This window comes from Schistocerca americana, chromosome 5 (genome assembly GCF_021461395.2).
Source record: "Schistocerca americana isolate TAMUIC-IGC-003095 chromosome 5, iqSchAmer2.1, whole genome shotgun sequence".
In the NCBI taxonomy this organism is placed as follows: Eukaryota; Metazoa; Arthropoda; class Insecta; order Orthoptera; family Acrididae; genus Schistocerca; species Schistocerca americana.
Genome location: NC_060123.1, coordinates 573,953,491 through 573,976,607, shown reverse-complemented (window position 1 = coordinate 573,976,607; position 23,117 = coordinate 573,953,491). Strand labels below are relative to the sequence as shown.

Below are 23,117 nucleotides of genomic sequence, written 5' to 3'. Positions count from 1 at the left end.
TGGTACTTCTTTATCAATCATCTGCTTCGCAGACTGTAGTCTGAAAATTCCCTGTCTACGAGGGCAAGCTGCAAAAAAATCAGTTTCCATACAGAACATTTGTTTTGACAACTTTGCATCGCTAACATCACAGATCCGCGAAAAAGTGTGTACTGAAGGCCAGTGTCACTACTGCAAGCCAGATTCCCTTCTTTAATGTGGGATGTGTTGTTGTGTGTCCGATTAGGCTGGACTCAAATATTCCCATGGAACTTGACCGAAATTAACAAAATAAAAATGGTCCCAAGTGGGTTCAAAAAAGTGTCCAAATGTGTGTGAATTGTTAAGGGGCCAAACTGCTGAGGTCATCGGCCACTAAGCCTACAGACTACTCAGCCTAACTTAAACTAACTTACGCTAGCAACAACACACACACCTATGCCCGAGGGAGGACCCGAACCTCTGACGGGGGCAGCCGCCCGGATCTTGGGTAGACGCGTCTACCCTGCGCGGCCCATGTGGGTTCTTTAGAAATCTTAATAGTATTTGTAGTTTGATAAAGATGCTTCCTCGGTTAATATATCTGTTTACCTAGATGACAGTTAATTGAAATTTGTGAAATGCATGTTTATTGCTCACAGATTCCCCTGCATCAACAGTTGCAACAGTCCATCAGATTGTTTCTCGGTTAACTCATTGATGGACGAGAGTAATGATTATTCGTGAATTGATTTCTCTAGGCTACTGGCTAGCAGCGAATGCATTCATTATCCTTACCGGAGTCCTTGTGCGTCGTGATAGCTGCTGCAGCTTGTTTCCTGTTGCAGGCTGTCGTTTTCTTAACGCTCGCCACACTCGACGACAGCAATTACTTGTAGGCGTCCAAGCCATATCCAGATAGTCTCGCGTGTTCATGTCATTCTGGTATCCAATCACACTGCCTTCATCGTTAATGAAGTCGTGGGGCTAGTACCTGCAAAAGAACAGAAAACAAATGGGAACTTGGTTTCGGGTTTAATATGACCTTCATTATTTCCTTCTACGAGTACAACAGCGCACCACATATGCTGCGAACGAGTATCTACATTCTGTCTCATTCATCAATGTTCGAGTCTTACCTAGAAATATGTGTTGTAATTGTTTTTTATTTCTGGGAAGGTTTATCAGTTTATCTCTGCCCTATGTAACCGGAGGATTTAGTTGGACATACAGTATAAATTACAGACATGCAAGAAGGAAGACTTGTGCTTAACGTTACATCGATGACAAGATCGTTACAGACGGAGCACGAGCTAGGTATGCACAGAAGAAATGCAGGAAATCGGCCGCGTCGTTGCCAAACGAACCTTCGAGAACATAGCCTAAATTGCGTAAATCGTAAATCTCTATACTTTGAAGGGGTCTCACTACTACCATTCCCGAACGCTACTTACGTGCCTTAACCAGTGTATGGTCTTGTCAGCAGTAGGCATGATGAATGTCAACAAAATTCAGTAATTTCCCGAAATCTTGTATTAGTTTCGGCATTAGAAGCTGTAATAGAGTAGTACAAGATACGAGGGGTGTTCAAGTACTAAGACATTTCATTTTTTCTTCGGCCAGTTTCGGTTGAAAAGATGCAAATTTTGTTGTGGGACACCGTTGAATATTCGCGCTTCAGTCCCTGTAGCTTCATGACGTTCCGACAGGTGACGGCGCTATACCTAACCTTCAAAATGGCGTCTGTAACAGAAGTGCGGCGTTCCAAGCAGAGAGCTGCACTGAGTTCTTTTAGTGGAAAACCGGAGCATCGCAGATATTCGTAGGCACTTGCTGAATTTCAATGTAGGCGTGGCAGGTAACAAAAGCACATTGAGTCGTTGGGTGAGACGTCTGTCAACATCGCGACAAGGTCGTGCAAATCCGTCCGATCTTACACGTGCAGGCCGGCCTCAAACAGCTGCGACTCCTACAATGTTGGAACGTGCGGACACTCTCATTCGAGGTGATCGATGGATTACAACACATCGCTACGTAACTGGACGTTATTTTTGGTAGTGCTGACACAATCGTCCATCAACTGGGGTAGTCAGTGGCGTGTGGCCACTGAGTTCGTCCCCGCGTAACAGAAGACCATAAAGAACAACTAAGGACTATCTGTACGGAATTCCTTGCGCTTTACGAGGCTCATCGTGACAATTTTCTGTTGAACATCGTCACAAGCTATGAAACATGCGTTCATCACTTCGAAGCGGAAAGAAAACGACAGTCTATGTAGTGGCGCCACACCGAAGAAAAAGTTAAGGCGGGGGTCTTCTGGGACTCTGAATGGGTTATTCTGTTTGACGACCTCCTTCAAGGTGCAACGATCAATTCTGAAGTCTGTTGTGCTACCCTCAACAGGTTGGAGAAACGATAATGGAAACGAACTTCTCTTTCTCCATGACAACATAAGACTTCACACATGTCTGCGTAGCCGAGAAGGAGCTCAGAAAACTTATTGGATTGTTCTTTCTCATCCACCTTACAGCTCGGGCCTCGCACCTTCCGACTTTCGTGTTTTTGTCCCAACGCGGCAAGCAGTTAGTGGATGATGTGGAGATTGTTGATGCAGCAAGACGTTGGCTCCGACTAGGGCTGCTGATAAAATATCGATGTATCGATATTTTTCCACAAAACATGGATATTTACCGGCGATATTTTCTGGCCTGACATCAGAAAGCAACATTGAATGTCGATATTATATTTTTCTCTGTTTTCGGTAAATACTTGAAGTTGTTCTTTTTAAGTTGCAGTAGAACATAATTTTACTTTCACTGTGTGAGGGGGCCTTGCAACATTTTGATCTTCCATCACGCCCAATCCTTCTCTTTAACTCTGTGAAACACGTACATGTGGCACTAAAGAAGAAGTCCGATAGTCCGATTGCACTGTGTGTGTGGGGGGGGGGGGGGGGGGGGGGGGGGGGGGGCGGTTGGAATGGAATAACAAGAGTTCCAGTGTGAAGAGATAGCACATCAATTGCGTTAAATAACAATTATTAATGCAATTAGTGTGCAATTTCTTCACATCGGCAATCTTCATAAACAGTTGCTGAAAATAATGAACAAAAATCAAAATGACAAGATTGGTCTTTATGGTGAGCGGAAGGGAAATGCTGACGTAATCGGCGCTCGGCCCTATCGATATTAACCGCAATGTTTAGCTTCGCTTCGCAACTTTGAGACTGCGACTGCTATGTGGCTGGCGTTAGCAGAAATGAAACAACAGGAAAGTCGACGCGAAGAGTTCTGGGAACATCCAATAAGTGACGAAACCGAGCTACGGACCTATTGGTCATCTTTTATTGTGCCATTTACATGCAGTTACTGTTGTTAGCAAAGTGTTTGTCGCCATGCGTAAACGTGTATCGCTTTCCTTTCAATTCTTGCTCTAAGGGGGACAGTCCTAGAGATGAATCGAGTCGGATCTTTCTTGTAGGAAATTTAATGTAGTCTGATATTGTACTGCAACACATTTTCACTGGAGGGTTTTTCAAGTTTCCAGTTTTCAAGATAAACGTGCAAAAGTGGTATAAAATATGTTCTATATCGGAAACCATTCGAATCTGGGCGTAGTAGCTATGAAGTTTTTTGTTCAGAATCACTATTACTATCACTCCTAAAAGCAGGTCCCTTTCCTGCTGATTCACCCTGTATATTTAAATGTAAATGTATAGGGGCTGGACAAAAGTATGCTAAAACAATGTTACTTATAATCCGTCTTGATTGCAAAATATTTATTCTCATGACCAGTTTAGGTTCCTCTAGAACCATCTTCAGATCTGCAAATTTCGGTTACAGGATTAACCCGTCCACACTCAGCAACCTCCTCATCCAGGATGTGAAGATAACTGAATGTGGACGGTTTACTCCTGTAACCGAGATTTGAGGATCTGAAGATGGTTCTACAGGAACAGAAACCAGTCACGTGAATAAATGTTTTGCAATCAAGACGGATTATAAATGTCATAGCATAAAAAAGTGATTGGGGTATCCCTGCAGACATTACGTCTGTTTTTTGCAAAATATGGTAAAACCGCGAGAAATTCACGCTTGAACATGAATACAGATGCTACCCAAGCCTGCAACCGGCGCTATTGTGTCTGACGAGGAACAGCACCTGTGCATTGTCCTCAGTATTTTGCAAGTGTCACTCGTGGTCAGAACAGTGTACTGTGTAGTCATGAGTGCATTATTTGTCGGAGGTAAGTGAATTCGAATATGGGCAAATATTTGGTGCTCGTCACCAAGTGAGCCGAGGTGTTTGGTGCTGCAAGCGGTACCGTATCGAAGGTTTATCACGCATATATAAAAGCCGAAAAACATGATCCGCTAAGGCACAACACAGAAGAAAGCATTTCTTGAGTGATCAGGACAGTCGATGATTGAGGAGGATTGTGTCGAGAAATAAGAGAACCACAGCTGCAAATGGCGCTGCAGAACTCATTGTCGCACTCACAAACGCTGTCAGCGCCAAAAAAACACAAAAGGAGCACCAGAAATAGGGAACTGCACGGCGAGTTCGAATTCCATACCATTCATTAGTGATCCAAATGCCTCTACCAAAAAATGTCGTCCTGAAACCATGAAATCTGGACTATGGAGCGATGGAAGAAAGTAATTTGGTCGGATGAATCTTGAAACTTCCTGGCAGGTTAAAACTGTGTGCCCGACCGAGACTCGAACTCGGGACCTTTGCCTTTCGCGGGCAAGTGCTCTACCATCTGAGCTACCGAAGCACGACTCACGCCCGGTACTCACAACTTTACTTCTGCCAGGAGACGAGGTACTGGCAGAAGTAAAGTTGTGAGTACCGGGCGAGGGATGTGGAGCCGAGCCTTCAGTGCTGCGGACACCTGCACTAGCTTTCTAGGTTGACGATCCGTCTCGAAATCAAATTCGGGGAGATTGGTGGCCATGAGAGAAAGGAAAACTCATCCTGGTGCTGTTCGAATCACGCATGTACACTGTGAGGTGCGTGACAAGTTGCGTTGTCCTGTTGGTAGGTATCATCGTTCCTGGAAAAAAACTGGGTTTAGGAGTGTACATGGTCCCCAAGGATAAATTCATACCTGTGTTGATCGATTGTACCTTCCAGAATGACAGAATCACACAGGGAATGCCCTCTGGCCTGGATCCTTCTTACGATTGTTGCAGGATCCTTGCTTTCAGACGTTTCACGCCGTACACGCCAACGTTCATCTGTCCAATAGAGCATAAAACGTGATTAATCTGCGAAGATCACCTGTCGCCACTCAATGAACGTCCAATTGAGGTACCGGCTTGCAAATTCCAGCCTCTGTCGCCGAATTACATCAGTCAGTATGGGTGCAAAAACCAGGTCCATACGCAGCAACGTTCGCTGAACTGTAGCTGAGAAGACACTGTTGGTAGCCCCTTGGTTCGTTTGGGTGTTCAGATGCTCAACAGCTGCACGTCTATTCGCCCGTAGACGCCTCCGCAAGCGTTGTTATCCTACCTCCCAAACTTCACAGATCTCCTGCGAAACTTGTGGATGTTATTATTTAGTTATGTAGTCAGATGCCCTTCCATGTTCACAAGACGTGAAGATAACCCAAGGGCGGGAAATCGAGTGCGCCCTCTCTCTGTGACCCTTTCAAACTTTGTTCTTTGGTTTATCGTACCTTAACCGTTCTTTTCTGTGCTGTAATTTGGGGCTCAGTCCAGAATTTGCCTAAACGAGCCTAAAAACGACACTGAGGCTGGCCGATGTACCGGCCCACGGTCGTTTAACGGCACGAATCTGATCCGGGTCAAGCTCATTTTCTTGTCTTAAGAGTTAGCTCCCAAGTTAAGACTTCTGCCTGATATTATTAGACTTCTTTTAACGTGGAATGGTCTCTCTGCCTGTGCTGATCCACTTCTTACGTCACCCATGCTTCGTCCGTCACGCAACGCTCTGCTTCCAGTGTAGAAGAAATCTTTCACTTTGTCTACCATATGGTTCCCCAGTTGTTATGCTAAACTATGCAACTGCTCAATTTGTTTCTTTTTTTGTTCAATTGCATTCTGAGCTCAGTAGACTGTTCTCTAATTCCTCCTCTGTTTCACACCGAATACCCATGTTCACTGCCGACCATCAAAATTTCAGCACTAGGAAGATTAGAAAACAATGAAATTTTACTTATTGTGGGTATGCAGTATACCAGGAATCATACATTATTAAATTTTAGGTTATTTGTGGTTACACAGGATCCGAAACTCGGTTCAAGTAGCTCTTACGGCAACAGCGGCGCCAACACAGTTGAGCACCGAGTCGAACCGAGCTCGGATGACAGACATTTGCTATTCCGTGTTGCTTCAGCACTGCGTCACGGCTAATTAGTCGTACCTGTCGGCGAGTGATGGCACGCCAGTTTCTCGGCAACCCATGACTACATGTTTTCAGTGGATGAGAAGTATGAAGTACGTGTTAACCAGGCCAACAGTCCAACACCCTTTGTACCGAGGAACACCGGGATAGCATGGGCGACATGTGGTCTTTCGTTATCTTGTTGAAAGATAACATTACGCAAAACTCGGCTATAAAGCTCGGACACTGGCCTCAACCCAGCAGAGACAGACCGATGAAAGTTTTGAACATAAGGTTTTTCGAAAATTATCGCATACGCACAAGGCCAGATATTGACGTAAGAACTCTTAATCACCAGCCGCGCGGTCTGAGGCGTCTTGTCACGATTCTCTCGGCTATCCCCGTCGGAGGTTCGAGTCCTCCCTCGGGCATGGGTGTGTGTGTTGTCCTTAGTGTAAGTTAGTTTAAGTTAGATTAAGTAGTGCGCAAGCCTAGGAACCGATGACCTCAGCAGTTTGGTCCCATAGCCCTTACCACGAATTTCCAATTTACGATAATCACCGTCCACAACAAAAGAGAGGTGCCATTAAAAGTCTTGCCGATAGAGCCAAAGAGGCTTTGCACTCCGGACTGGACACCTGGCAGCCGAATTAAAACATCTGAAGCAGGGTTTCAGAATACAGTTTCTCTCCCTTTTATTGAAAAAGTAGCACATCAAATCGAAAAGATTTTACAGAAACATGACATCAGACCGGTTTCTAGACCAACAAAGAAGATAGGTCAAGCATTCCTATTTGTGAAGGACAAACGCCCTGCTCTGTCAGCATGTTGTGTATATAAAATTCCCTGTACGTGTCGTAAAATTTATTTTGGAACAACCGAGAGAAGCGTGAATCCACGTCTAAAGGAACGCAAAGGTCTTTGCCGACTAGGGAAAATCGGTTGTAGCAGAGCATGCTCTTCAGCCAGAAAGTTACGAAGTGTTCTGATACAAAAATTTTATCTACGATGACGAACTATTATCCACGGCTATGTAGAGAAGCCGTTGAAATATATAAACACTGAGGTAATTTTAATGTGAAGAGAGAGACCATGAAACACGGAGAGTAGCTCTGCAGAATCGCTAAACAGTTTTTTATCTTTGACAAGACGACAATTGATAGTTAAGTTTCATCTTTGACAAGGATCGTCTTCGGTTACAACGTGTAACTCTGGCAACCCTCCTTTTTTCTACAGTATATATGTCGCTCTCAGACGTCCGACCCTGTCATTCGACAGGATTCAACGGAGAAATAACGCCTCTGAAGATGTCCAGCGCTCTTCTGGATGAAACATTTGGACCAGAAGAGTTTCGTGGAACATGACTTTATATCTCGAAAGGTTTACCAGCAGAAACGCAAAAGCCGTTGTCCAAGTTACCACCTACGCGAAACATAGGTGATCGCCTGCTGCATCAAATAACATTTCACACGTGCCAGATGATGAGCGACGATGATGACCAATGTAAACTGGCCACTGTGGTTATCCTCGGAACCTCCGTGTACTAATAAGTCCATCGTGATATTATATGCACAACAGAGACTCGTCTGGAAAACCTTTGTCTACTTACGCGTCAAAGGAAGCACCAACGTTGGTTGCCATGATAGAAGTGTATGGTCCTCCAAACGTCATAGCACAGTCTGTGTGAACATTTACCTTGCTGCAAACAAGTTTATTTTCTGACTCAATGTACCTGACACTGCTTCGCGATCCTGCTTGCCCAAGAAAATGATATCCTCTCGTGAGATAGTCGCATGGAGCCGTTGAGATCGTGTATAGAGTGGAATCCTCTCGCGCGCTAATCGCATGGAGCCGTTAAGATCGTGTATGGAGTGGAATATTCCGCTACTGAATCAGTCGAGGCCCTATTCGCATGGCGGGTGTGGGATACCACTCAACACAAGTAGCAATATCCCACAACGATAATCTGCAGTTTCAATGTGCCACAATCCTGCCGCTGTCGGATTCCACTTCGTGCTGGAAGACGTTTCTCCTTCTTACAAGAGGCATGATATGATCTTCTCATAACAAACACCATCAAAATGTCGGCTCAAAATGACAAAACCACTGCATTACTTTTCCATATACATATAATGCATATAACACTGTTCCTACCTATTTTCCACAGTTAAGCTGAAATACTAAAAATTTGCGTATTCAGGCATTTAGTACACATCATTCCAATTTGAAATTTGTTACAGTTCACCAGAGTATTTGTGTTATATCGATCAAATGTTGTTTTGAGAGGTACAAGGTGCAGAAAATATTTTTCTAACGCTGTACAGTTCACTACACCATACCCTTCATTTATCTGTAGTTCTCGTGTTCTACAATATTTAGCGTTTTCACTTGAATGAAATTTTATTCACTTTATACCAGAAAATAGGAAGATATCTTACACTGCTACAGTTTTGTGCACATACACCGGAGCTGTTACTTGACTTCAGGTGATTCATATGAAAAGGTTTCTGACATGATTTTGGCCACACGACGGGAATTAACAGACTTCGAATGCGGATTGGTAGTTGGAGCCAGACACATGGGACATTCCATTTCGGAAATCGCTAGGGAATACAATATTCCTAGATGCAGTGCCAAAAATGTGCCCAGAATACCAAATTTCAGGCATTACCTCTCACCACGGGCAACGAAGTGGGCGGCGGGCTTCTCTTAAGAAGCGAGAGCAACGGCGTTAGCGAAGAGTTGTCAGTGCTAACAAGTGGGCAACACTGCGTGAAATAGCCGCAGCAATCAATGTGGGACGTACGACGAACGAATCCGTTAGCACAGTGCGGCGAAATTTGCCGTTAATGGGCTGTGCCAGCAGAAGACTGACGCGAGTGACTTTGCTAGCAGCTTGACATCCCCTGCAGTGCCTCTCCTGGGCCGGCCGCTGTGGCCGAGCGGCTCTAGGTTCGCAAAGAATTTTTAACATGTTGCAGCCCTGTCAGCAACTGTGATAAATTAATCGCCTCAGTTGCGAAAAGTTACTGGTCTTTACCCCGGTTTCAGCTAGAGTAATCTAGCCTTCTTCAAAAGCATAAAATAAAGAATAAGGCACGGTCACACATAACAATTGTTCGCTGTTGGTTTGAAAAACATGCTGGACACTACGAGCGATCGATATGGCAACCCAAGTCGTCCGACATGAATCCTATCGAACGTTTATTGCACATAATCGATAGGTCAGTTCGTGTACAACATCGTGCACCGGTAACACTTTCGCAGTGTCAACGGCTATAGACGCAACATAACTGAATATTCATGCAGTGGATTTTCAGCAACTTTTTGAGTCGATGCCGAGTTGGTGTTCTACGCCGGACAAAAGTGGTCCGTCACGATTTTATGAGGTGTCCCATGTCTTTTGACATCTCAGTGTAATGCATTAGTGGCGGGCCTACGCTTTCATCCAGCTCGTCGCTTGTGGCTCGACCTGTTCAACCACACACTTTTAACTTTTCAGAAACGTTCTTTTCTGCTTCTATGTTACTGTAGTATAACAAGATATATAGACAAGTAGGCCCCTGAAAAATGAACCTTGTTAGCTGTCGATTACGCTGTCGATGTAATCAGGCGCATTAAAGTCTTTTGTGGCCCGCATAATCGGAACTGGCGCAGTAGCCCGCATAGTACTTGGACCAGCCGTCGGCAGGTCTGCAGCGGTGGTGCGGCTTTAAGTCGGAGGCGATGGCAGCAGCATTTGGGCACCGGACACGGGTTGCCGCACATGGCGAGGGCAACTTATAAATGCCCCAGTTTCCTCCGCCTGCGTTCTACATCTGTGTCCGAAGGACACCTTACCGTGCGTGGCGGGGGGTAATTCGCGTATTACTCAATTTCCATCTGCCCTGTTCCATGCGCAAAACGTGTGAGCCAACGATATTCGCTATACTGTGCGTGAACTAGTTCAGATCGACAGATTACCATATTTTTATTTTTCAAATGTCCCCCTCGTTGCTGAAAAGCAGGGGAATGCTTTCTTTGTATAGGACGTAAAAAATGGTACACTACCTGGTTCAAAATATCCGGACACCCCTATGTAACGTAGACTTGACTACTAGATGACACAAGAGACGGACCCTCCAGTGTAAAAGGAAGCAAGAAGTGTGGTGCTGTCAGCAGAGTAGTAGCAACAGGTGAACGGGTCGATCAGGTGAGCTCAGCGACTTCGAATGTCCAATAGTCATTGGATTTCATTTAATAAACCTATCAGGGATGTTTCAGTCCCAAAGCTGCCCAAGTCGACTGTTGGTGACGTGATTGTGAAGTGGAAGCGTGAAGGAACAGCAGTAGCAGTGTCATAGGCCCTTGCTGTTCCTGATTTACATATATGATCTAGGTGATAATCTGAGCAGCCCCCTTAGACTGTTTGCAGATGACGCCGTAATTTACCGTCTAGTGAAATCATCGGACGATCAATTCCAGTTACAAAATGATCTAGAGAGAATTTCAGTATGGTGCGAAAAGTGGCACTAAACAAAGGGCTGTCAATTCGACTAAATACCTAGAAATTAAAATTATGAGCAACTTAAATTGGAAAGACCACATAGATAATATTGCAGGAAAGGTGAAACAAAGACTGCGCTTTGTTGGCAGAACACTTATAAGATGCGACAAACCCACTAAAGAGACATCCTACATTACACTTGTCCGTCCACTGCTGGAATATTGCTGAGCGGTATGGGATCCTTACCAGGTAGGGTTGACGGAGGACATCGAAAAAGTGCAAAGAACGGCAGATCGTTTCCTGTTATCGCACAATAGCGGTGAGAGTGTCACTGATATGATACGCGAATTGCGGTGGCAGTCACTGAAACAAAGGCGGTTTTCTTTGGGGCGAGATCTATTTACGAAATTTCAATCACCAACTTTCTCTTCCGAATGTGAAAATATTTTGTTGACACCCACCTACGTAGGTAAAAATGATCATAATAATAAAATAAGAGAAATCAGAGCTCGAACGGAAAGATTTAGGTGTTCCTTTTTCCCACGCGCCATTCGAGAGTGGAATGGTAAAGGAGTAGTATGAAAATGGTTCGATGAACCCTCTGCCAGGCACTTAAGTGTGAACTGCAGAGTAACCATGTAGATGTAGATGTAGAACATTAGGCAGACTTTATGTATTGACGGTCAGACGCTTATACTGACTGTCCGTCGAGCAAAGCGGGGTGTGCTCGTGAAAAGTCGCAAGAAATCAGGCAAGGAACAAAGTGATATCAGCAGTCCACCTAGCACAATGACTGCCCCTAGGCAGATAAAAAGGAAAGGGTACCATCATCGAGCAACTTCTCATAAGACACAATTTTCCGTAGCGATGCTCTCGATGGTGCGAAAAACGACTCCACTGAACACTGGATGAATGGAAACGAGTGATATGGAGCGATGAATCACGCTATACCCTGTAGTAGTTCGATGGGACGGTTTAGGTTTGGCGAATGTCTAGAAGAAGTTACTTGTCGCCATACGTAGTGCCAACAGTGAAGTATAGAGGCGGTGGTGCTAACAAGGGAACCTCCCCATCGCACCCCCCTCAGATTTAGTTATAATTTGGCACAGTGGATAAGCCTTGAAAAACTGAACACAGATCAATCGAGAAAACAGGAAGAAGTTGTGTGGAACTACGAAAAAATAAGCAAAATATACGAACTGAAAAGTCCATGGGCAACATCAAGGATGATGTGGGCACAGGAGCGCCGTGGTCCGTTGATCAGCGTCAGCAGCTGCGGAACAAGAAGTCCTTGGTTCAAGTCTTCCCTCCAGCAAAAAGTTTAAATTTTTATTTTCAGACAATTATCAGAGTTCAGGCACTCACACACAATCAATTTCGCTCTCCAAAATTCCAGGACTTGTTCAGATTTGCTTGGACATATGCAGGATTTGACGATCTACACACGGAAAAATTTGAAAACGTTAAAAACATATCTTTTGACAGAGCACAGAGAAAATTGTGCGACCGTGAAACTGTTGCATTCATTTGTTGCAGTTTATGTGACACACTCTTATGTTTTCATCACTTTTTTGGGAGTGATTAGCACATCCATAAGAAAACCTAAATCGGGCAAGGTAGAAGAATCTTTTTACCCATTCGCCAAGTGTGCAAGTTAGGTGGGTCGGCAACATATCCCTGTCATGTGACGCACATGCCGTCACCAGTGTCGTATAGAATATATCAGACGTGTTTTCTTGGATCAAATGTTTTCGGTTCCTATTGTAGAGGCACGTCATTTCGTCTACTAATCGCACGGTTTTGCGGTGCGGTCGCAAAACACAGACACTAAACTTATTACAGTGAACAGAGACGTGAATGAACGAACGGACAGATCATAACTTTGCAAAAATAGAGTACGTAAACTTTTCGCTCGAGGGTAGACTTGAACCAAGGACCTCTCACTCCTCAGCTGCTCACGCTAACCACAGGACCACGGCGCTCCCGTGCCTATATTATCACTGATATTGCCTATATTGCCCACGGACTACTCAGTTTGTAAATTTTGCTTATTTTTTCATAGTTCCACACAACTTCTTCCTGTTTTCTCGACTGATCTGTGTTCAGTTTTTCAAGGCCTATCCGCTGTGCCAAATTATAACTAAATCTGAAGGGGGTGCGATGGGGAGGTTCCCTTGTAAGGTATGAGGCTATTTTTCGTGGTTAGGGTGTGGTCCCTCATTGCGCTAAAGGAAATGCCAAATTAGGAACTGCATGAACATACTTTACAGCACTGAGTACTACGTATAGTAGAGACACAGTTTGGAGAGGATGACTGTTTGTATAAGCTTCACAGTATACCCTGTCACAAGGCAATATCTGTGATGTAATAGTTTGTGGACAATAATATTCCTGAAATGGACTAGCTTGCCCAAAGTCCCAACCTGAACCCAATGGAACACCTCTGGGATGACATAAAACGTCGACATCGTCCTAAACCACGGCGTCCGAGTCAGTGCGTTCTCTGGTTTCGGCTCTAGAAGAATAACGGGTTGCCTTCCTCCAAGGACATTCAGACACCTCTCTGAATGTTTCTCCAGCAGAGTTCAAGCCCTCGTAAATGCGAAGGGTAGACCTCCCCCTATTAATATCCACTAATGGACGTCCACGCGTTTGGTCAGACAGTGTACTCTTGCCTGTCTTATGTCACTGTTCGCCATTCGCTCTTCAAAGAAATTATTGTTTCTGCACTGCCTTTTTGTTGTTTACAGGTGAAACTAACGTTCACATTATAACCCTGATATAGCACTCATAATCAGAAAGCAACACCTTCAACTTATTTCTACCTAATATTCTTTTATGTTGATCTTCGCTTTTACTGTAAATGCTTAAAATTAGATGATGAGAAATGAAAACTCACTGAAACAGTGGCGCTCCAAAGTACTCGCTCGCGATTGAAATTTCAGTGCAGTCATTCGTCTTTGTCGCGTACCTTCACGCGTTTTTCTCCCGTGACTTTTGCCACTGCTGTTCCCATTCCAAGTATACATCTTTTCTTGAAACATACAGTAAGTCGGAATACTGGAGCAGTATAAATATTCTTTTCTGTGCCATGTTACTGTCTTTTCCTACTCCATCTACTTCATCGTGAATGCCTCCTTAATCACGTGAACTGAACGGTTTTGTTTCAATTTCTGTCTGTCACGATTAATTCCACCACATCATGAATAAAACTGTAGGTATACCCGAGAACATATTTTGGTAATGCTGGAATATTAACATGTCTCATTTCAGTAGCTAAATCTTCCGCTGAAGACACAGTGATTGTTCCCAGACACTGTACTATCTTGGCAGTAACGACTCTCTTAGATACCACTGCTTTAGTTTCGCTTTCAGTTGCAAACCCGCCTTCCCAAACAAGCAGACCTGGAGTACTGAGTGTGGTGGCGTAATGATAACACGCTTGGGTCACATTCGGGGCAACGGCGGTTCAGATCCTGCCCTGCCATCCAGCTTTCGGTTTTCCGTCGATCCCCTAAATCCTTTATGGAAACAGGTTCCTTTGAAAAAGACATGACCGGTTTCTTTCCCAAATCTGAGTTCGTGGGTCATCTCGAATGGCCTCAACGTCGACGAGACAGACCATAGTCGCCCTTCGAACTCAGACTTAAATTATCATTACATGACTATTGTTCTTAAAACTTACCATGCTGTCAAGTGGTCACTCGAAAATCTTCAAGGGTAGGTTGCAGACACGTGAGTTATATCCTTTCTGTCGTTCATCATGTGCAGCTCCTGCGAAAGAAAAACAAGTTGCTACAATGCACCACAACAGTGGTTCAAGGTAAATAATTCCTTAATATCTGACACCCCATCTGAGCTACGGTCTACGGCTGTGTAGCTCCTGTTTTTGTAACACCTGGTGTCATGCCAATAACTCTAACGTCTGGTGAAGCACGCTCTGCTTCTAAAACCATGTAACTTAAACAAGTTCACTAAATATAACGCAAGTAAGTGCGTATAAGGTTGTACTTTGTACACTTAAAAATGGCTACATCAACGAAACTATGTAGTGCTTAACAATATAAAATAAAAATATGGTTTAACCATAAAAAAACAGAGGAGCAAATTGATATCATTCAAGAAATTTATCATGTCTATGAACGCCATTACAAATAATATATTCACCGTAATTCAACTACTTAGTAGTGCATCTTGCTCCCAGTCACTAGAACTCGCTGACCGCTTCATAGATCCGTCATCCCACTGCTCCAATTCGATCTCTGATGATTAAGAGATATTTTGTTTGTTATGCCTTAATGAGAAGGTCAGTTCTCCTCGCTGCAGTCTTCATAGCTTCGTTCATTAGTTCCAGTTCTCCGCTTACATCTATGCAGTATGGCGTATGCCAGGTCAGCTTTTTTCGTCTCTCAGCCAAGAACTTAACGGAAGTTTTCTTTTTTAATTTTTCCTTCGTTATCTTTTCTAGTGTAAGGCTTAAAAACACTCGTGATAACCATCACCTTTTCTCAGTCCCGACCTTATATCGAAGCTCATCGGAATTTTACTACTTAACGATATTTTAAGCAGGAAAATCCAATTATATGCCTTCCTGTAGTCCACTACAGGCCTGTGCAATTCTTTGTTACACAGTGAATGCTGTAGCTATATGCTCTTACTTTCTTCGTTTTATCTAGATATTCCACATATATTCACATACATTAAAATCACAGTAACTTGTTTGTTCTTCGAGGGCATCGTTCAAGGATTTAAAACATTTTTGTTTGTTATAAAGGAAACGGTGTTGTTACCTAACGAAGACGAATCCGCGTTGAAAGAGTGACACGGCTAAGACATTTATCGACAAAATAATTTTCTGATTAAAGTGAGATATACTGATGAGCCTAAACATTATGACCACCTCCTTAACAGCTTGTTTGTCCGTCTTTGGAACGAAATATATCACTGATTCCGCATATGAGGGATCCGACTGTTTGTTGGTAGGTTTTTGGACTTACGTGGCATTAAATGTCTACTCACAGGTCATGTAATACGCACAAATATCGGACCGCTGATTTGCGTACGTTGTGATGGCTCCCAATAGCGAATCAAAGGGGTTCCATAGGATTTACATCAGGCGAATTTGGTCGGCGAGACATCAAAGTGAGTTCACTCTAATACTTCTCATACCATTATAGAACGGTTCTGGCTCCCAGAAACGGACAATTATACTGCTGATAGATGACATCGCCGTCTGGGAAGACATCAAGCGTAAGGCGATGTAGATGGTTCGCAGCCGTCAGCGTGTCTTCCATTACTGCAAGCTCAAGAGAACGTCACCCATAACAGTGCCCCCACAGCCTGCGTCCATGGCGCGCTGCATGTTTCGAACTGCCATTCACCTCGATGACGACGCTTGTGGGGACGACCAGCGATCTAGTGTAGCAAAAACGTGATTCTCCCGAAGAGTCGCCAATTTTCATTGATCGGCCGTCGTATCCCGATGGCCCAGTGCCCACTGCAATCGGAAATGTCGATGTCGTCGGGTTAACAAGTGAACGCTTAGAAGTGGTATGCTGCGGAGCTCCAAGTTCAAGAATGTACGATGAACGCTCTTCTCCGAAACACTTGTGCGTGCACCAGCATTGCGCTCTTTCGGCAGAGATGCCACAGACTAGCATCTGTCCTTCATCACAGAGCAGACAAGCCTCCGAACACCAAGTTCTGTGGAACGTCCAACCATTTAGCGTCTCGTGGTAGTTTCACAGTCCTTCTGCCTCTTTCCGTAGGTGCTCATGACAGTAGCACTTGAACGTTCGACGAGATTCACTGTTTTTGAGACACTTGTTCACAGGCTCTGCATATTAATAATGTACCCGTCGCCAAAGTCTCAGTGGATTTCCCCATTTGCAGCCCATTTCTTCGCTATGGTGATGACCCGATGTATTTCCTGCTCTTACTTTTTTTTTTTAATTGTCTCACTTGCTCTCAACGCCAGCAGGCGGCATCCAACGTCGCGGTGGACAGTGGTCATGAAACCTGTCATCGTCTAAAGAATTCATATTGTGATGAAAGACTGAAATAAAAAACATTTGAGTGGTCATAATGTTTCGGCTTTTCAGGGTATATCAGATAAGGCCAACAGTCACTGTGCAGGAGTATGTTGGCGGACAGACAATAGTGTTCACGCCGTTGTGCTCTTCATGATGCAAATATTTAATAATATTTCGTAAAAGTAAACACCTATCGCTCATTAATCAAAAGATCTTCATCTTTTAACTGTGAATGTCCGTCACAGGTGCTGTAAGTAAGCTAACAACTTTATTTGGGCCGTTCAGCCGTAACAGTTCCCGCTGTATTTCGGATTCGTTAGTCAGACGAAGATCACACAACCTTTCCCCGCCTGCGGTCACTGGTCGGACACGCCTTTTTCTTGTTCCGTCAGTGTTGCTTTCTTTTTCTCTGGTTAGTGAGCGGCTGAGCGAGGGTATGTTGACAGCTCCAAGTGACTGTGGGTCCTGACGTTCTACGACTGCCCTCTGGACAGCACTGAAAATTGGTTGCCATTGCTCGAACGCAAACCTCTTGCAGTTCCTATTCGTTAGATATCGTGTGAGCCTTTCCTACAGCTGATCTTGAGCATGCCCAGTATGGATGCTACGAACCTAACGAGAAATAAGTTCACTTTGGTTCCTTTAGAGAGGCTGTCGCTGATTTCTTTCCGCATTCTTGCTGAGTCCCAGCTCATACTGCATCACTAATGTCCACGTCATCGACACAGTCTTAAATCCTAATCCTCTTTACTTCTTTTCCAATAAAATCAAAGAGCTGTCGATGGAACAACAGCTACACTTTTCTTTTGTTGCGTAGTGCAGCCGAATGGAGTTCAAAGTATCTTACATGTATTCCACAAATTATTCCGTACACATTACTTTCATGATGAAATTTTGCTTCTTGTACTGTATAACTAAATTCAAGCTCACAGTAAAGAAATAATTAGGAAATACTTAGCTTGTAAGCTATGATCCTCGATAGTTGCGGATGTGAGGCTTCTATATAACAATACAGAGAAAGCTCTACGGTCCCTATCCCACTTCCATTTTCTGTCTTGCAAAGAATTTTTAATTCTCAAAACTTCCTGTGTGCGTAAATACCGAGTTGTGCAGTGTTTCAGTTTCCACATTTGACTGCAGGTATGATCCCTTTCCTGTGACTCGCTGGCAGACTCCAATCACAAGTACTTCTTTTAAGTAAGAAGTTATCATCGTATAGCTGTTACAGGCTGAAATGAATTGCAACTAAAATGGTTCAAATGGCTCTAAGCACTATGGGACTTAACATGTGAGGTCATCAGTCCCCTAGACTTAGAACTGCTTAAACCTAACTAACCTAAGGACATCACACACATCCACGCCCGAGGCAGGATTCGAACCTGCGACCGTAGCAGCAGCGCGGTTCTGGACTGAAGCGCCTTGAACTTCTCCGCCACAGCGGCCGGCTGAAATGCAACCATCCCAATGCCAGTGCGAGATTCTGTACTAATTGCGGAGAAGAATGAACTGAAACAACCTCCCTACTACGACGGGATAAAGCAGTAAGGAAAAAATCTAACACCATCACCTAACAATTGCATGATAAATTATACTCACTTAGGGGAAAGAAGCCACATTGTGTACTTGTCCTCTTTTTTCCGTTTCTTGAGTGACGTGCGTAATAGTTTTCAGAGAGCCACACCTTCCCCAACAAGTTGAAATGATCCAGTTTATTGTAATTCTTCAAGCTTTCCTGGCGAGGCGTTGTCATGTTGATTAGTCAGGTTTCTGCCGATTATTCGCGTCTTTCTTGCACGATATTTCAACTGCATGACTCCCAGTCTTCTTCAGGTGCTGTCTGATAGTGATTCCAATGTGGAACGAGTCCGGTATATATGCCTACGTTGTACTAGGCGTTCCCTCTGCCGTCCGCGCCGCGTCTTGCGTTCTGTCGGTGGTGTGCGCCCCCCCCAATAGCACCGGCTGGAGGCCAGCATTTTCTTCTTGCCGCGGCTGTTCCGAACGCTGTGCCCGTACTTTGTGGTCACGTTTTATCTTCCTATTGTCGTCATTTGAGTCCTTCTGTGGATTAGGACGTTCTATTACCGTGCTGTGTCGTGTCAGGCGTTCCGTCCGAAGTTCTTGTCCACCAGGAGCGGCTGCAGCGTCATTTTCACGCCGATTGTGTTCAAATCGTCGCTCGAGACTCGGAAGAGCGTCCTCAGATACTTTGTCTTTTGTCTGAGGTGCCATTTCGTATACGTCCTTAGTTACATGTACTAGGCTGTTATCTCTAATTCCATCCTTATACTTGCGTCCCTTTGTGTCTGGATGTTGTCTACGCTGCGTCTTCAGAAGATCGAGTGCTGGGTTGCAGGCCGAGCTCGGCTGGAAACCGGTGTCCCGGTTATTGAGATTCTCAGCAACCTTAATCTCAATAGATTCTTTGATGATGCTAGAATCAGTATCAGACAGCACCTAAAGAAGACTGCGAGTCAGGCAGTTGACATATCGTGCAAGAAAGACGCGAATAACCGGCAGAAACCCGATTAATCAACATGATCCAGTTTATTGTTTATGTAGAGCGATTTATCAGTATTACGGGGAACATTCAGTAGGTAATGCAACACATTTTTTTCTTGGCCAGTTTCTGTTGAAAAAATACGGAATTTGTTGTAGGATATCGTGGCATATTCCTGCTTCAACCCTTGCAGTTTCGTGAAGTTCCGAATGTGGAGGCGCTATGTGTAACCTTCAAAATGGCGTCTGTAACGGGAGGTGCGTCCCAAGCAGAGAGCTGTCATTGAGCTTCTTTTGGTGGAACACCAGAGCATCGCACATGTTCATAGGCGCTTGCAGAATGTTAACGGAGACCTGGCAATGAACAAAAGCACGGTGAGTCATTGGGCGAGACGTCTGTCACCATCGCAACAAGGCCGCGCAAACCAGTCCGATCTCCCGAGGGTCGACAGGCCCCACACAGCTGTGACTCCTGCAGTGGTGGGAGGTACGGATGCTATCATTCGAGGTGATCGACGGATCGCTTTGAAATACCACGCTGCTCAACAGGACGTCTCTGTTGGTAGTGCTGGTACACTCGTCCAACATTTTGGCTACCCAAAGGTGTGTGCCTGCAGCACTCCTAACCGTCCAACAGAAGACTATAAGGAGCGACGAAGGATGTGCGGAATTTCTTGCTCGTTACGAGGCTGATCGTGACAGTTTTTTCGAACATCGTCACAGGCGATGAAACATGTGTTTAACACTTCGAAGCAGAAACGAAACGCCAATCCATGTAGTGGCTCGGCACCACCTCTCCTCCGAAGAAGAAGTTCAAAACCTGACCCTCAGCCGATAAAGATTAGATTAGATAGATCATGAATACGACAATTCGTAATGATGTGGAACGTGTCAGGTTAATAAAAGGTGTCTATACAAGATATTACATAACACAAAATATTACATGACACTTAATATTTTTAATTTTTTGTGGTGGTTGGGGAAATTACCCACTTATTATATCCAAAAATTCATCTAATGAGTAGAAGGAGTTGCCATTAAGAAATTCTTTTAATTTCCTTTTAAATGCTGTATGGCTATCTGTCAGACTTTTGATGCTATTAGGTAAGCGACCAAAGACTACCGTGCCAGCATAATTTACCCCCTTCTGAGCCAAAGTTAGATTTAACCTTGAGTAGCGAAGATCATCCTTTCTCCTAGTGTTGTAGCCATGTACACTGCTATTACTTTTGAATTCGTTCGGATTGTTAATAACAAATTTCATAAGTGAATATATATATATTGTGAGGCTACAGTGAAGACCTCTAGCTGTTTAAATAAGTGTCTGCAGGATGATCTTGGATGAGCTCCAGCAATTATTCTGATTACACGCTTTTGTGCAAAGAACACTCTGTTACTCAGTTATGAGGTACCCCAGAAAATGATGCCATAGGAAAGCAGTGAATGAAAATAGGCATGGTAAGCTAATTTACTCAGATTTATATCGCCAAAATTTGCAATGACCCTAATAGGATAAGTAGCTGAACTCAAACGTTTCAGCAGATCCTCAGTGTGTTTTTTTCCAGTTCAACCCCTCATCAATGCATACACCTAGAAATTTTGAATATTCTACCTTAGCTACCGATTTCTGATCGAAGTCTATATTTATCAATGGTGTCATTCCATTTACTGTGTGGAACTGTATATACTGTGTTTTGTCAAAGTTTAATGAGAGCCCATTTGCAGAGAACCACTTAATGATTTTCTGAAAAACATCGTTTACAATTTCACCAGTTAATTCTTGTCTGTTGGGTGTGATAGCTATACTTGTATCATCGGAAAAAATATCAGCTTTGCATCTTCGTGAATACAAAATGGCAAGCCATTAATATATATTAAGAACAGCAGAGGACCCAAGACCGAACCTTGCGGCACCCCATTCTTGATTGTTCCCCAGTTTGAGAGCAACGTTTGAGGGCAACGGTCGTCTGGGACTCTGAAGAGGCTAATCTGTTTGATGTCCTCCCTCATTGTGTACCAGTCAACTCTGAAGTGTATTGTGCTACCCCCAGGGAACTGAAGAAATGACGTCACTGTCTTCATCGCCACAAAAATGAAAAAGAACTTCACCGTCTCCGTAAGAAGGCAAGGCCTCCCACAAGTCTGCGCACCCAAGAGGAGCTCAGAAAACTTTACTGGACTGTTCTTCCTCATTCACCCTACAGCCCGGATCTCGTACTTTCAATTACCATATATTTGGTCCAATGAAGGTTGCATTCCGTGAGAAGCAGCAGGTGGCAGTAAAACGTTGGCTCTGACGTCGTTCAGTGGAGTGGTACCAGGCGGGCTACCAGTCCTCCCAGTATGGTGGCGTAACGCCGTCGCATTGAACGGAGATTATGTTGAAAAATAGGGTTTTGTAGCCGAAAGGAGGAGGAATAATATGGTGTATCGGAGTCCTGAACGAAACCAACCTGCACTCAGAAGGAAACTTGTTGCATTACTTATTGAACGCCCCTCCTATTTTCTCCATATATTACTGAACAATAAATTAACGATACACATTGTTTACAGTTTTGTAACGCGAAAAACTCGGTGTTCTGAGCTCTGTGGGTGGAAGTCTTCCTTTGTTAAAACGGATTATGTACGAGAAATTTTGAAATTTACTGTGATATAATTTTGCTTCGCAGTCGGTCTACACGAGACAGACGAGATAAGAAATTTTTGCGTAATGTGACGTACTAGACTGTCAGCCTAGTGACAGCGCCTTCTATAATTGGGAGCTTCCCGTTGTAATGTTTCATGCTCCTGTCACCCGGCGAAGTTTCCAGGCCTATACAAAGCTTACGTGTCCAGTTCACTGTTAAATTTATCAGTAAACATGCCGCACGTACATGCAAAACTACTCGTGACTGTATCATCTGTCAAATAAGTCTTCCCACTACAAGTTTCGCAGTAATCCATGTGACAGAGTGAACTATTACGTTTTGTTTTCTCCACGCGCTACGCCTTCTGAGGTCTATTTAGACCTAAAGAGATATTTTGCAAAAGCCATTTTACGTGTAGCGCACCATTTCAATGGCGTGGTCTAAATGCCTGTAAACACTGGTAGTGCAATTTGCATGCCGAAAGGCTCTTCGGTTCAAGATTTCAAGATTTATCGCTAGAGCAGTCACACTGAATGTATAGTTACATGATAAGTTCTATGCGCACCACGCGAAGCAACACTCTCGGATAAAACACTGTACAGTCATTATTTGTAAAACCAAGAGTTCTTACCCATTTCCAATGGTTTTAGAAGCATTTGCTCAATAAGCTAAACAGGAAACATGTGGTTTACTCATAGCAGCGTGTCAGTTCTGTCCTTTAAGCTATTTTTATGCGTGGTTTTGCAATGTAGTGTTGTTTTCTTGTAGTTGTTAAGTGTAACTATGTGAATAAAAATCCTGTGCGTCAAATAGCCTACTCCTCTCAGATTTATGAAGACAGAGCGATACACATTGCAACAGGGATATATCATAAGAAGAGCATTCTGTCATTTACTTCAATGAGCGCCTGAATATGTCTAAGGAACAAGTTGAGCGCGCAAATTCAAGCTGTCCGCCGTATACTATTAGTGTTAGATGTTCTCACAGTTTACAAGCAACCCCGTTAGAGCGAAGTCTCAAGTTCAAGCCTTAGTAAGACCCATTTGAAAGTGTGGTGTTAACGATTATGACAGGAAAAATATTAGCTGCTAATTACTCTCCACGTGCATCAGGAGGGTGACAGAAAATTAGTGTTCGGAAGGTGCAGAGATGAACCTCCTA

At 44.0% G+C, this 23,117-nt stretch overlaps 1 long non-coding RNA gene across 2 annotated transcripts in view; it reads right to left on the bottom strand.

Moving 5' to 3' along the window:
* Window positions 1–23,117, bottom strand: part of LOC124615716 — a 477,536-nt gene that overhangs the window by 6,940 nt on the left and 447,479 nt on the right. For both annotated transcript variants that reach the window (XR_006979807.1, XR_006979808.1), the window contains 2 exons: window positions 14,484–14,572; window positions 757–952 (listed from right to left, as the gene is read on the bottom strand). This is a non-coding gene — a long non-coding RNA (uncharacterized LOC124615716). The remainder of the gene's footprint in view (window positions 1–756; window positions 953–14,483; window positions 14,573–23,117) is intronic.